The 13960-nt window shown below is 43.7% G+C and overlaps 1 protein-coding gene across 1 annotated transcript in view; it reads right to left on the bottom strand.

Moving 5' to 3' along the window:
• Positions 1-13960, bottom strand: part of GRIP2 (glutamate receptor interacting protein 2) — a 496366-nt gene that overhangs the window by 322463 nt on the left and 159943 nt on the right. The window lies entirely within an intron of this gene.

Genomic DNA, 13960 nt, shown 5'->3' with positions numbered 1-13960 from the left:
GAGAATGCCACGGCGATTGTGTATGGGGAGGCGTTTGGAGGGGGGGAGAGTGGGTGGCAGGCAGCGGCGGTCCGTGTAGATGGGGAGGGGTGTGAAGGGGGGGTGAGAATCGGGAGGTGAGCGGGGATGGGGAGGGCTTGTAAGGGGGGGAGGACGTTGCGGAAAGCAGCAGCGGTGGAGCCGAGTCGGCAGCAGGCAGGGAACTTGCCTTGTCGGGTCACAGGCGAATAGGGGCAGCATTGGAGGCGGCCACCCCGGGCCGCATTGGATGGAACAGCGGCAGGGCAATGATGTGGCTGGGTGTCCAGCAGCCTCTCAGTGGTGGGCTGGAGGCGCAGGCGGGCTGTGTTGGGGGGTGGGTGGATCTGGAGGCGGGCGGGTGGGGAAGCCTTTGTGACCGCAGCCCGTCGGCGGTTTTGTGGGGTAGTCTGTGGGGAACTCTCAGTGGCGCATGGGAGAGGAGGGCGGGCTGCGAGGTGCATTGGCGTGGAAGCGTGGCGGGCAGGTGAAGGGAGGCTGTGGCTAGTGGTGGGCATTTGGGGAGGCATCCGGGCAGGAAAGCTGCTTGGCGGGCTGCAGGCGAAGTCGTGGCACGGCGGGCCCAGCGGGCTGGGCGCCACATGGGAGTGCAGGGGGGTCGGGCAGCGACGTTCCTCGGTAGCGGTGAGGCTCACAATGGCGGGCAGCAGCCAAAGGCAGGCTCCGGTGGAGGGTGGGCAGTCGGGGAGGCGAGCTGTCAAGTGGAGGGCCCAATCGGCTGGTGCAAAGCCCATGGCGGGGGAATCTCCGATTGTCAGTTCGGGGGCAAGACCCCAATCGGTGGGCTTCCTCATCACGGACCAACTCCTCCCACACAGGGCTTACTCCTTTATTTGTACCATGGAGTGGCTACAGATGGTGGGGTAGGGAACCTTCATTGGACATGGTGCAGTGGCATGCCCTACCCAAGAGCTGGAGAACCTAACGTTTCTTTATATGGCAAGCCACATGGACTCAATGAGGCATCTGGAACTCTCATAAGATGCACAATGTCTACAGGTGCCTGGGAATTAGGAGGGAAGGAATATGATCTTTCTCTTAGGTGATGTGGCATGAAGCAGGGGGTCACATTTGGAGACTTTTACTGAGTTGCCAATGCAGACAGCTCTTAAAAGACTGAGGAACTAGGTGGTGAAAACAACTCACAAGTTCCTGCAAATTCTACTTTGATTTTTCATTCTGATATACAGATCACATGTGTTTGGGGCAGGCAGTTAGATATCAGCCAAGTCTGAGGGCAGTGCACGTGGAACGCAAAAGATGAGTTAGGCTGCCTCTGCCTCCCTGTCTCACGTCCTTCCCTACTCCAGAGTCCAGACTCCCCGCTGCACTGGGAGACCATCACACCATAGTTGTGATCACACCATCACTGGCAGTCTTCAAGCAAAGGTTGGATGCACACTTTTCTTGGATGCCTTAGGATGCTTAGGGCTGATCCTGCGTTGAGCAGGGGGTTGGACTAGATGGCCTGTATGGCCCCTTCCAACTCTATGATTCTATGATTCTATGATAGTTCTTAGAACAGCCAATGAGACAACAATGGGAGCAAAAACAGTGAAAACAGTATTCTAAAATGTTTTATTAGGCTTCAATATGATTTTGCTGTATGCACATATTGTATGCTGCCCTGAGCCAGCTTGGTGGGGTCCGGCAGTCTAAAAGTTAAAATAAAAAACATTCTGTCACTGAAGGAGATACATTCAGGGTACTAGATCTTTTCTTTCTAGAGGAGACTTTTGTTACTAAGTGTGCTATCATGGTATTGTACTGGTCCAATTTAGGACTTACTCCCAATAATATTTTTTTCCTTGCATTTCTAAAAGATAGGCAGTGCTTCTGTAATATCCGAGGGGTCAGGTGGAAGTAGGAGCCATACATGAGGTTATTCCCCCGCCATGGGCTTCTGTACATTTCACAGGTACAAGACAAGCAAGGGGAGATGAAAGCATGAAAGAGAAGTAAAGCATTACTTTGTCTGTATGAAAGATAAAATAAAATACTTCCCAGAGAGAATTGCCCGCTGACCTATCTCCACACAGCCGCCATCTTGGATCCACCCTCCAGGGTTCAGCAAGGGGAGATTTTTCCAGCATGCAGAAGTTAGTGAGGAAAGTTCCCCCCGCCATGCATTTAGGAAAGGAATATAAGCTTTCCTCCCTCCCCCATACAGCATTGGCTATTGCAGACCCCCATTTCCCAAAGGAATGTTCTTCAGAATTTATATAATTTGCAATCAGATTTCCAGTATTTCAAAAAAGGCCTTTTCAGAAACACACTTTTCAAATGCAAACCGGGGAGAAAATGTAAATGTCAGTGCAAAACGTAATCCGTAATGAACACAGAGGATATTTTCACCCTCAGGACACTCTGGCTGAGCAAAGCAAAACTATTTCCAGCCTTCGCCAGTGATTCATAGCAGTCAACCAATCAACTTCTTCCATTTGCCACCATTCAAAGCCTTTCTATTCTACCGTATCTGCAGCTCACACTTGGGAACGGAACAAATCACCCCTACAGAAGAGGGGTTTGGTAATCAAGTTACTTTTGATTTCTTTAAAAAAAACAAAACAAAAACATGAATGTCAGCAATGATTTTCCCCCTCCTTTGGCACCAGATTCATTATTGATGTGTAGCCATTATTTAAGTAATGGATTTCTTTACAGCGTATCCAGATGGCCTCTCATGACAAAATGCAGGTGCCTCTTGCCTTTCTAGTGCTACTGATTTTTCAAACCTTAAATGACTGGCACTTCCAGGCTAAAGTTCATAGTCATTCAGTAATCATACTGTTTTTGTCGGAAGGTTTATAATCCGGCAAGCAAGATGTTCAAGAGGCTTAGAGGAGCAAAAAGCTGCTGACAGCACGGCGTGTAAAGAGGCAGCCACAAACGGCATCTTAAAAAGGTCTGTAATCAACAAGATGCACATGGAACCAGCAGTCAGATTAAATGAGCACGCTTTTCTAAAGTGATCTGAAGTGTCACAACGGAGGCATGGAAATGAGGCAGACAAATAAAAGCCCCTTTGAAAAGGAGAGAGAGAGAGAGAGAGAGATTTATGTTAGGATTTGATTCAAGTTGCCCATCAGGAAGGCACCTATAATAATAAATGCTTCAGAAAAATCAAATTGTTAATTTCCTGAGCCTTTTGACATCTTTTAATCTGGGGCCTCAGGAATAACAGGCCATATATCACCACACCAGCAAGTTAGCTGAATAAGTTTTGGGTTCAAAAAACATTATTAGCCTACTCGCTGATCTGCAAATATCTTTGCCAGTCATTATGGCAAATTGAGAGAGAAAGATGCAGGGACAGAGAGGGGGGGGGAGAAGGAATGGGAGGGAGATGCAGTAATTCATCTCTCATTTATGGGCTCCTAGAGATAGTCCATAAATGGTCAGAGGGAAGTAGTTGGTTGTGAACGTGAATACCACCATTCCTACCCCATACGCAAATATTATCTCTTCCCTGTGTAAACTATCAGAAGTGTGATCATAAAAAGCCACCAAGAATCACCAATAGGGGCCATTGTCGCCATTGGGGAAGAACGCCAGAGAAGACCTGGCTGATGGGAGGGAACTCCCAGCCCCGGCATCCCCTGGTTGGTAGCGGGACAGTGCGGGATGGGTGGGGCTGAGCCAGGCTCCCCTTCTTAAGGGATGTTATGATGGATGCAGCTCACCCTTTCCCCTCCAAGGCACCCAAAGACGTTAATAAAAGGCTGTGGCCAATATTTCAAGCCAAAAAGAATTAGTGTCCAGTGTCTTCATTAGGTGGTCAGTATCCCCCTGCAAAGCAACTGGAGAAGCAATATGGGAGATATAGGCAAGGACGAGGCAGGAGACCTTGCTAGGAAACTTTATTCTATTGCCAAACCTTTGTGAAGGCTTTATCTGGTTGCCCCATTTGGGACTAAAATGGCAATATTTTTTCAATCCAGATTGTTACAAGCCACCAAGGGGCAACTTATCAGATCCTCCAGGTAGGTTCTGAACAAAAGGCCTTTAAAATCTCTGACAAAATCTAGAATCCAAGTGGTCAACAATACAAAAACATTACTCTTTGGTAAATATATATATTGTATATTCCTTTATAATGCATTATTGCTAGATAGCCTTTCTGTGTTATTATCCACCCCTTCTTGTGAAAAAACAATGGCCTACAAAAATGTATATATGCATTAGGAAAACAAATCAGACAACAGCTATTAGTATTATTATTCTGCATATGTTTACCACACAGTTTCCCCGGTTTTTAGTGTGAACTCTACCTTCCAAGCTCTCATCTCACTGATTGCCACTTCTTTGGCAGGCAAGGAAGACAAAGCTCAAACTTAGCTGTATGTACGTCAGGAGAAAAGTATTTGTGACTACACTTGCTGCAAAGAATCAACATTCCAGACACTCCAGAGGCTGTTTGGTTACTATTCCATTATGAAGTGTGCATTTTCTTCTTACAACGTAGGCATGATTACTCTAACCTGATAAATTCTGGAGGACAAAGTAATTAAGTGGAGACTGATTTCTCTGATCTGCAATGCAATGACCTTCTCCTATTTCCCCTAGGGCTGCAGGTTCAGAATACTCTAAAGCTGCGGAGCTTGGGAAGAAGAAGCCAGGAGAGTTCCCCCATCCTTGATGGTACAGAAGATTCAGAACACCCCAAGCCCAGAATGTACTTAGAAAGAGGCAGGGGGAAAGTGCATAACAGAGATGACAGACAGATGCAGGTTGTTCAATCTGAATCTCTCAGGCCCATTCCGCATGGGCAGAAAAGGCTGAGAGAGCGCTCCTATGGAAAGCAGAACTAATCCCCACTTCCACATGACACAGCCGCCGGGCAGGCTCCCTCCCGGGCCAGCCGTGGATCTGGGTCTCATTTGCCCCAGGCTAAGGAATGCAAGAGAATCCCGTGTTCTCTTAGCCCACTGTGGGGGCCAATGGGGCCTGTCCTGTGGCAGGACCATGTGAACAGGGAACAGCCAGGCCTTCCAGACCCAGACCCTCCCCATCCTATGAGGGCCCAGAGGGTGCAAAACATGTTCCAGTCGGCTTCGCAGCACTTTGCCATGCTGCAGGACAGACCATTTGCGAATGAATACCATCAGGTAGCCAAGTCCACATGGCTACATGAAACTGCCTTAGTCCATCACAATCAGTATTGCTTACTCAGACTGGCAGTATGTCTCCAGGATCTCGGGCAGAGGTCTTTCACACCCCCTCATGCCTGGTCCTTTTAACTGGAGATGCTGGGGATTGAACATGGGACTTTCTGCATGCCAAGCAGATATTCTACCACTGAGCCACAGCCCCTCCCCAAAATGCTATTTAATAATACCACCCATTTCAGCTATTCACTTCCATGGCACATGCTAACCTACTCCAATTCATGCCAGTTTGCTGTTTGTTATATTGGTGCAGCAGCATCACCACAAAGAGAAATGTTTACCTTTCCATTTGATCCTTAGTATTCTAAAACTTTTTTTTCACATTCAGATTGAAGTAGTTTGATTTTAAATCACAGCTGTCATGGGCAGCCCCATAGCAATCACTATGCAATTCCAGGAAAGTAGCAAAGAAAGAAGTACATTGCTAAACATTTTTTGACAAGCTGCAGAGGATTAATGCAATCACCACTCACAGCATGTCTTTAGCTGTCTGGCAGGGACCTCTTCACTCACTGCACATCCTAAAGGTGACATGTGGAAAGTTTACATGGCCAGGCCAACTGCTTAACATGAAACTGAATTTCAAAAATTTACAAGAATCCAGGGGGAAACAACATTTTCTATTTTCCATGTTTATTTATATTGTATTTTGTAAGCCTCTTTGCCCTGCCCTAAAGACAAATGTGGGGTAAAAATATGTAAATATGTAAATAACATAGGGACAAATATAGGTATTGTTCTCAAACAAGAACACAGTTCATCTTGACTTTCAAACGCATGAACTTACATGACACTTGTGGTTTCTAATACTGTTCTGTAGCATTCATATTTTACAAGTGTATCCTGCCAAAAATGTGAAGTAGACATAAAAAGTAGATGGCAAGTCCTTGGTGAACTTTTCTAACCATACGTTAAACAAGGGGGAGGGGGATGTTTCTTCTTGTGTGACATGAATTGAATTGATGCAACTTCCAACTACATCATGTTCCGGTTTCACAGTCCTTCACATCTGAATTGAAGACTATTTCAAATACCTATATTTTAGGCTTGAAGCAACTCCACATATATTTTCTTCAGGAAGAACCTTTGCAGACAAACACTGATAAAACAGAACATCTTACTAATCCAAGCATGAGGTCATGTATACCTGACTTTTTGCAGCAAAGAACAAAACAAAACCCTCTTCACTTGACAAACACACATTCTGACAGATGTGGCCTGATACAAAGATGCCATATTTAGTTCAACTGCCTTTTAAATTACCTTTTGATTCATAGTCCAGTAGCACCTTTAAGACCAACAAGGATTTATTCAGGGCGTGAGCTTTCGAGTGCAAGCACTCTTCGTCAGACTAAGGAAGAGTGCTTGCACTCGAAAGCTCATGCCCTGAATAAATCTTTGTTGGTCTTAAAGCTGCTACTGGACTCTGATTTTATTGTGCTACTTCAGACCAACACGGCTACCCATTTGAATCTTGATTCATATCAGTGTTTTTCACAGAATATGACATTTGCATACTTTTTTTTCATACTAAGCATGACAATATTTAATTACTTGCCTCTTATGAATCAACAATATCATTACCCACATTTTGAGAGATCGTGGGAACTGAAGTTAAGTGAGCTCAAGAAGAAAGACTATTCCACCAGCAAAAATTAAAAGGAGAATCCAGATTTTTCAAATAGTACTAATCCTCTGCTCACACCCTCAGTTCCTTGGCAAAATCTTTGCATACAGCCTTCTGTCTCATGGACATTAGGGACTTGCACTGACTCTACATTGTCCCTTCACATGCCATAGCGCCATTCAAATTATACCCTAAAGCGATGAAGCAAAATAACAAATTTGAGGATTCAAACAAGATGCCAGTTTAATTTAGAACACTTATATCTAGTACTGGACATACTTTTCTCCAGGGCTAGATTTTGAACAACTGAGAAACAAATTTTTCATATTTTTACATAAAATCCTTGATTTGCTATTTGGGATCGAGAATATGCATCCTAAGGTCCATGGAGCTCTTTCTTGATTGCCTGTAGAACAGCCCAACTACATGGCAAGATAATACATAAGAAGAAAAGTAGTAATGCCTCAGAAATACAAATGGCAGAAAATTCTAGTATGGCTTGTTACACTATGGTGTAGTTGGTTTGAGGAGTTCATCGGCATATCCTTGAGCATTTAGCTAATACTACTGCTCCATATCAATATCTGTAGTCATTCTATTGTTAGTTGCCTGCCATAAGGAATGAGATCATATACTTCTTAGTAAACCATGCACTGAACATGAGTCAGTGGCTAAAAAGGCAAATGGAATTTTGGGTTGTATTAAAAGAATTACAGTGTCTAGATCAGGGGTAGTCAAACTGTGGCCCTCCAGATGTCCATGGACTACAATTCTCAGGAGCCCCTGCCAGCATTTGCTGGCAGGGGCTCCTGGGAATTGTAGTCCATGGACATCTGGAGGGCCGCAGTTTGGCTACCCCTGGTCTAGATCATGCGAAGTGATGTTACCACTTTACTCCACTCTGGTAAGACCTCACTTGGAGTACTGTGTTGAGTATTGGGCACCACAGTTGAATAAAGATGTAGAGAAACTGAAGCATGTCCAGAGGAGGGCAACAAAGATGGTGAGGGATTTGGAGACCAAGTCGTATGAGGAAAGGTTGAGGGACCTTGGTCTGTTTAGCCTGCAGAGAAGAGGACTAAGAAGTGATATGATAACCATCTTCAGCACTTGAAGGGCTGTCTTATAGAGGATGGAGCACAGTTGTTTTCTGTTGACCCAGAATCAATGGGTTGAAATTAATTCAAAAGAATTTGCAGCTAAACATCTGGAAGAAGTTCCTGACAGTTCGAGCAATTCCTCAGTGGAACAGGCTTTTTTGGAAGGTGGTGATTGCTGTTGAGCTTTTGTGGAATGGCATCACAAACCAATTGATTTTATACACACACATCCATCCATCGGATATCTCTACTCAAACAATCCCTGAGTTTACACACAGTGTCTGCTCATGCTGAATATCAAAAGTTACTTCAGCCCATTTTCTCATATGTTACAGGACATGCCCAGATTGTCCTTCAAAAACCTTCTTTCAAACAGAGAATTGCAGGGTTTGAATCCGCGCTCCCCCACATACAACCACCTGGGTGACCTTGGGCTCGCCATAGCACTGATAAAGCTGTTCTTACCTAGCAGTAATATCAGGGCGCTCTCAGCCTCACGGGGTGAAGAAAGGGAAGCTGCTTTGAGACTCCTTTGGGTAGAGAAAGGCTGCATATAAGAACCAACTCTTCTTCCTCTTGTTCTTCTTCTTCTTATGCATATTTCTATTGCATTTCTACTGTCTAGTCCTTCTGTCATCTGTTTTCTTTTTTTTGCTATCTGATTTATCAAATGCCTTCACTGTCATTCTTTCTTTCATGACTTAGGACATCTTCATCACCGCCTGCTGAGAATGTTCCCTCGGGATCTCATACCAAGTGTCCAACTGTTATTTGTAATAGCACTGCTGCAAATGTTGGCTGACCAAGCCTTTTCTAGGTTAACGGTGCAGAATAGATAACTAACATTTTGTCATTGGGCAACAGTAGTTAGAGGTAGCCCTGGGACAGCTTTGTTAAATATCTGTTAAAGGAGGAGAGGCTTCAGCTGAAGGGAGGGAGAAAGGAGTGTTTGTGTTTGTGGACAGGAAGAAAAACAAAGAGCAAACTGATCAGGCCATACCGATCCATTTAAAACTTTCTGTACTTAAACATGCTGATGCTTTACAAATGAAAAGAATGTAATGGCCCCATTGACAGTTCAGTTAAAAAGGACAGGCCGGTTTGCAAAACAAAGGAAACCAAAACATTGGAAAATACCAGCTCATTCACAATTTTTGGAAATAGAAAGGATTTATATATATACCCATACACACACGCGGGCACACACGGGCACACACATTTAAATGTCTTGAAACATATGCCTACCAAAAAGTGACAATAAAAATATGAGAAACAAAACCTCTATTAATGTAAATGAATCATTTTAATTTGTATTTTTTGGGAAAGCGCTCAGGAAAGGATGAGGCAGCACTCTTCAAACATTACAGAACCACAAAAGGACTAAAAATGTAAATGCCCATACATTTGTTTTATTAGCATTCAGTTTGCTGGTGTGCAACAGCCAGATGTTAATTGGAAAAGAAAGCTGACAGCATTCGTAGCACTATGAGCTCCCTATAGATGTCTGCAAATATGGCTGAAGACAGTCTCATAACGGCAGATGTTTTGATTTATGGGTTTGGAAATTTGGGGAGCTTGCAGCGCTGTAATAGAGTTCGTTGTAAGACACGCTTTTAAGCAGCCGCTCTTCCAAACTAAATTATTTTTGTGTTGCTACATTCATTAGCACCGGACAGTGAATTAGAACTCACTTATCTACGCAGCGAATACACTGTCTGATTTTAAGGCATATGGAGCAGAGCTAGCTTCTTACTGCAGGCAATGAACATAGCCTAAATTTTACAATGTGAGGCTTGAAAGGCCAGGGAATTAGAAAATGCAATTTCATTTGTTTCTGATGCTCCTCGGTTACATAGGAAAGAATTCTGGTCAGCATAGCCACATGAAGTGAATTTCTGCCTTTATTTGCCCAGTCCTATAAAATTCAGTGGGCAGGATAGTCCTCCAAAAATCCACATGAGATGAGAGATGCTAAGCATCATCTGGCTGGTGTTAAAATTGGGTCAGACCTTTGCAGGTGTCAGCATAGATTAGAGGCTTGCTAACGTAAAATGCAAACTTTCCTCTAGGGCTCAATCACAATGAATTAAATCATCAATCCTAAATACAGACAGAAGAAATCCACACCTTGACATATCCACTCATCTATAACCTGAGCATGAATCTGAAGCCAGACATATCTGTTCAAATCTGCCAATACAGAACATTCATTATCAGAGATCACAAGAGGTATCTCATCTTGTTATGTGTCCTGCAACGTTTGGGCTTAGTTTGTCGGTACACTATGTTTTCCCATTTATTACCTTCTAATAATTATTGCTAAGAATAACGGAATCTACATTGTAGGGAAGTCTATTCAAAAGAATAGGGTAACGTTTCAAAAGAATAGGGTAATGTGCTTTCTTCTCAGTAGTAGATTGGTTCTAGGAGACCGCTTTAGAACAAGCCACCCACAAAGTTACCAATCTAAGAGAGCACTTAGATGCCAACAGTTTGCCAACAATCTATTACTGATAAAAATAGATCCATACTGCATCTCACTATCAGTCATGGTTTACTGTCCAAATGTTGGGATTCCCCACCCCCTCTCCTCATCCATAACACAGAACCTTGTACTTACAAATACTTTGGAAATTCTCCTCTGAAACTCCCTGCATCTATTTGGAGTTCTGACTCACCTGCTCTTGTTTCCAGCAATGAACCAATTAAGAACCACCTCTTCTTTCCATTTCCTAATTTGTACAGAGAGCTGTGCATGTGCTATTTTCCATACCTTTCCCATCTCATGTATTTTAGACCAGTGTGGTGTAGTGGCAAAGAGCCCTGTGGAGGGCATAAGGACACAAGCAGTCCCCCAGGTAGGCTGCTGTTCTAGAATTTCAGAAATTCTGCTACTTACACCAGAATTAATTCTTCCAGTTCAGTTATACCCTGCCTCCTAAACAATGCAGTGTTACATATTTTGTAAAATACCAGAAGCATGAGGGCCTTCTTCGTCTTCTCAGATAAGCCATTACAAAAGGAGGGTGCCACAGCTGAGACTGCACATGCATGGACACGTATCATGGAGACTTGCTTCATGAAACACAATTAGAGCTGTCATTAAAGTTGGCAACGAACAAATCCAATATAATAATAATAACAACAACAATAAAAACAACAACAACGCCAGGCTGAGAGATTCCTGGAGATTTGGGGGTAGAGTCTGGGATGAGAAGGACCTCTGCCATATGCAATGCCATACAGTGTACCCTACAAAGCTGCTGTTTTCTACAGGGGAACAGATCTCTGCAGTCTGCAGATCAATCATAATTCTGAGAGATCTGTTAGTTTGCCTGGAGGTTGGCAACCTTTATATAATCCATGCCTGGCACTGTAACTGGTGTTGTTTACCGTGGTATCCTATAATTGGAATAATCATCACAGTGTAGCTATTTTATTTATGTAGGCTATACCCTATTTTCAACTCCCCAGAATCATTCCAGCTTAGAACTGGGATCTGAATGATTAAGGGCTTCCTAATCTCTTGCACCAGTGTTTATTTTGCTACAAAATCAGTTGCCTTTTCTGAGTTTCCTCTTTCAAGTAGATAGCACTGTCTGACACTCCTGTACTATAATTAAAAGCAGGCACCTGAACACTTGGCTACTGAACAATGTGATAATAAAGCACTTCCAGAGACAGGAGTACACTCTCTAAAGAAGTACAGGCGATAATCCAATGTACACCAATTTGATTTTCTTGAGAGAGAAAACTGGGGTATAAATGTAGTGAAATGAATGAAAGGAGAAAAGGACCTCTATGCCATGGTTTAAAATCTATATTTAAGGCAAAGTCCTGGCCTTTTAAATACAGGGACTACAGCCTATGGTCTAGAACAGGGGTAGTCAACCTGTGGTCCTCCAGATGATCATGAACTACAATTCCCATGAGCCCCTGCCAGCAAATGCTGTCAGGGGCTCATGGGAATTGTAGTCCATGGACATCTGGAGGACCACAGGTTGACTACCCCTGGTCTAGAACTTTCATTTTAACAAGACAATGGATGATATCTCAGTGCAAGTAAGAAACAGCAGCAGTGCTGGCTGGGCAGGCAAAAAACCCAAAGAAAATATTTAACTCCCATTGCACTTGAAACACCAAGTCCTTTCAAGAGAAAAACTGGTTCACAGATACAAAAAGCAGTTGGATTTGTTCAGCCATTTGAGAGACTACAATCTTGTACCTTATGTATATTTCACAATCTCTTATCAAGTTAAGACACTATAATAGCTCAAAGAGCTCAGAATGAGACACTGGCATAGTCCAATTGCAATTTTCCCTTGAGTAATCAAAAATACTACTGTATCTACAAAGCTATTGCTGTTTTCCCTTGTGCTGATTGACCCCTTTTGTTGTTTCTTTCATACAACAGTACTCCTCCTCGGGTGTTTGGACCAAGGCCTATTCTGTCAACACACACTGCTTCCTCTACTATGCATTTCATGGGTCACAATGACAGGTGAGATCCATAAAACCCTTCTAATAAGACCATTTCCACATTAGGAGACAAACCTTGTTTTAGTCCCGCTTTGAATTTCCTTTGGATGCTGCAAGTTGACTCTAGCCTGTCTACATTTGGGCTTCCTCCCCTCATTTTCCAGGCTGAAATTCGTGATATGTTTTCCGCCCTGAGTATGGCCCATTATGCACGGCCGCCGAAACGGCGATTTCGGGTCACATGGAAAACGCGGAGGGGGAAGACGCGACGCATACCGGTTATACACGGGGCGGGGCGCGACGGCGGCAAAACCCAGAGTAACCGATTATGCACGCGCCGATCCGGGCGCCACTTCTGGTTGCGCCCCGCTCACCCGGAAGCTGCGCTTTCTTCCGCGTTTCACTGACGCGGCTTTTTCGGCGGCATGCACCGAAGCTGCAGCCGGTTGCAGCCAGCTCCATGCATTATCCGTGATTTTAGTCGCCGCCATTCCACCCCGAATGTGCGCTAAAACCCCCGTGCATAATGGGTCTATGACAAAGAAAGCCTCCCATCGTGTTTTGCTTCCTTCCCCTTTTCAAAAAAATGTCATTTTTTTGCAAAATGGTGCCTGCTTGTACCTTTATTTTATTGTGCACTTAATCTCACCATTCCACACCTTTGATCACTTCCCCTCTTCCCCCCCAAAGTGTCTTGAATGTAATTTTTTTAATAACCCCCCCCCCCGTATTATAATGCAGCTTTGCAAGACTATTTTTAAAATATAGAAACAGTGTTGTTTTTAACACTGTTTTTAAAAAGGCAGATTTTTTGGAATGGAGGGAGGGGATGGAAGAGAGGATGGGGACAAGGAAAGAAGCATGCCCAAATGACTCAAAATGGCGGGGGCGGAGAAAAACCTGAATGCTGCATTGCCGTATTGGGAAGTATATTCTATCTTGACTGATGAAATCACTGTATCTAGGAATGTCCAAAACACATGATAAATCAGATGGCAATATGAGACTGTGCCTGGAAAGGCTGATTTTAATGCAGAAATGGACAGAAAAATTGGCCTATTTAAAATGCAGGTTTGAAAGATATTACTAGTGCAGAAATGGTCTAAGACTTATTTCCTGAATCTCAGTTCCTGGACAATGTAATGTTGTGGTATTCTCTGTCTAAACTCTCTTAAGTGTAACTGTGGACACAACCTGACTGTCCCCCATCCTCTCCAATAATTCACCTGGCAAAAGGGCATACAACTGCACATTCACCAGTCCTTACCAACACAAAGAGGATGGGGAAACCCAGCATGAGGCAACATAACAGCACAAGGTAATTTCCACAGAGTACCACAGACAGAGCTTATTTATTTATTATTTGTTTGTTTGTCACATTTTTAGGCCACTGCTCCCAGCTCATGGCAGGTAACAACACCTAAAATAAGAATAAAAACAGTAACTCTAAAAACCTCACACCCTTGCCAGAAGCAAATATGATTGCAATTCTGGATGACAACCTGGTCACCAAACTTTAATATAGTATCCCATTTGACCTTAAATTT

The sequence above is a fragment of the Paroedura picta genome, chromosome 3 (genome assembly GCF_049243985.1).
Source record: "Paroedura picta isolate Pp20150507F chromosome 3, Ppicta_v3.0, whole genome shotgun sequence".
NCBI lineage: Eukaryota > Metazoa > Chordata > Lepidosauria > Squamata > Gekkonidae > Paroedura > Paroedura picta.
This window is presented reverse-complemented; position numbering and strand designations above follow the sequence as displayed.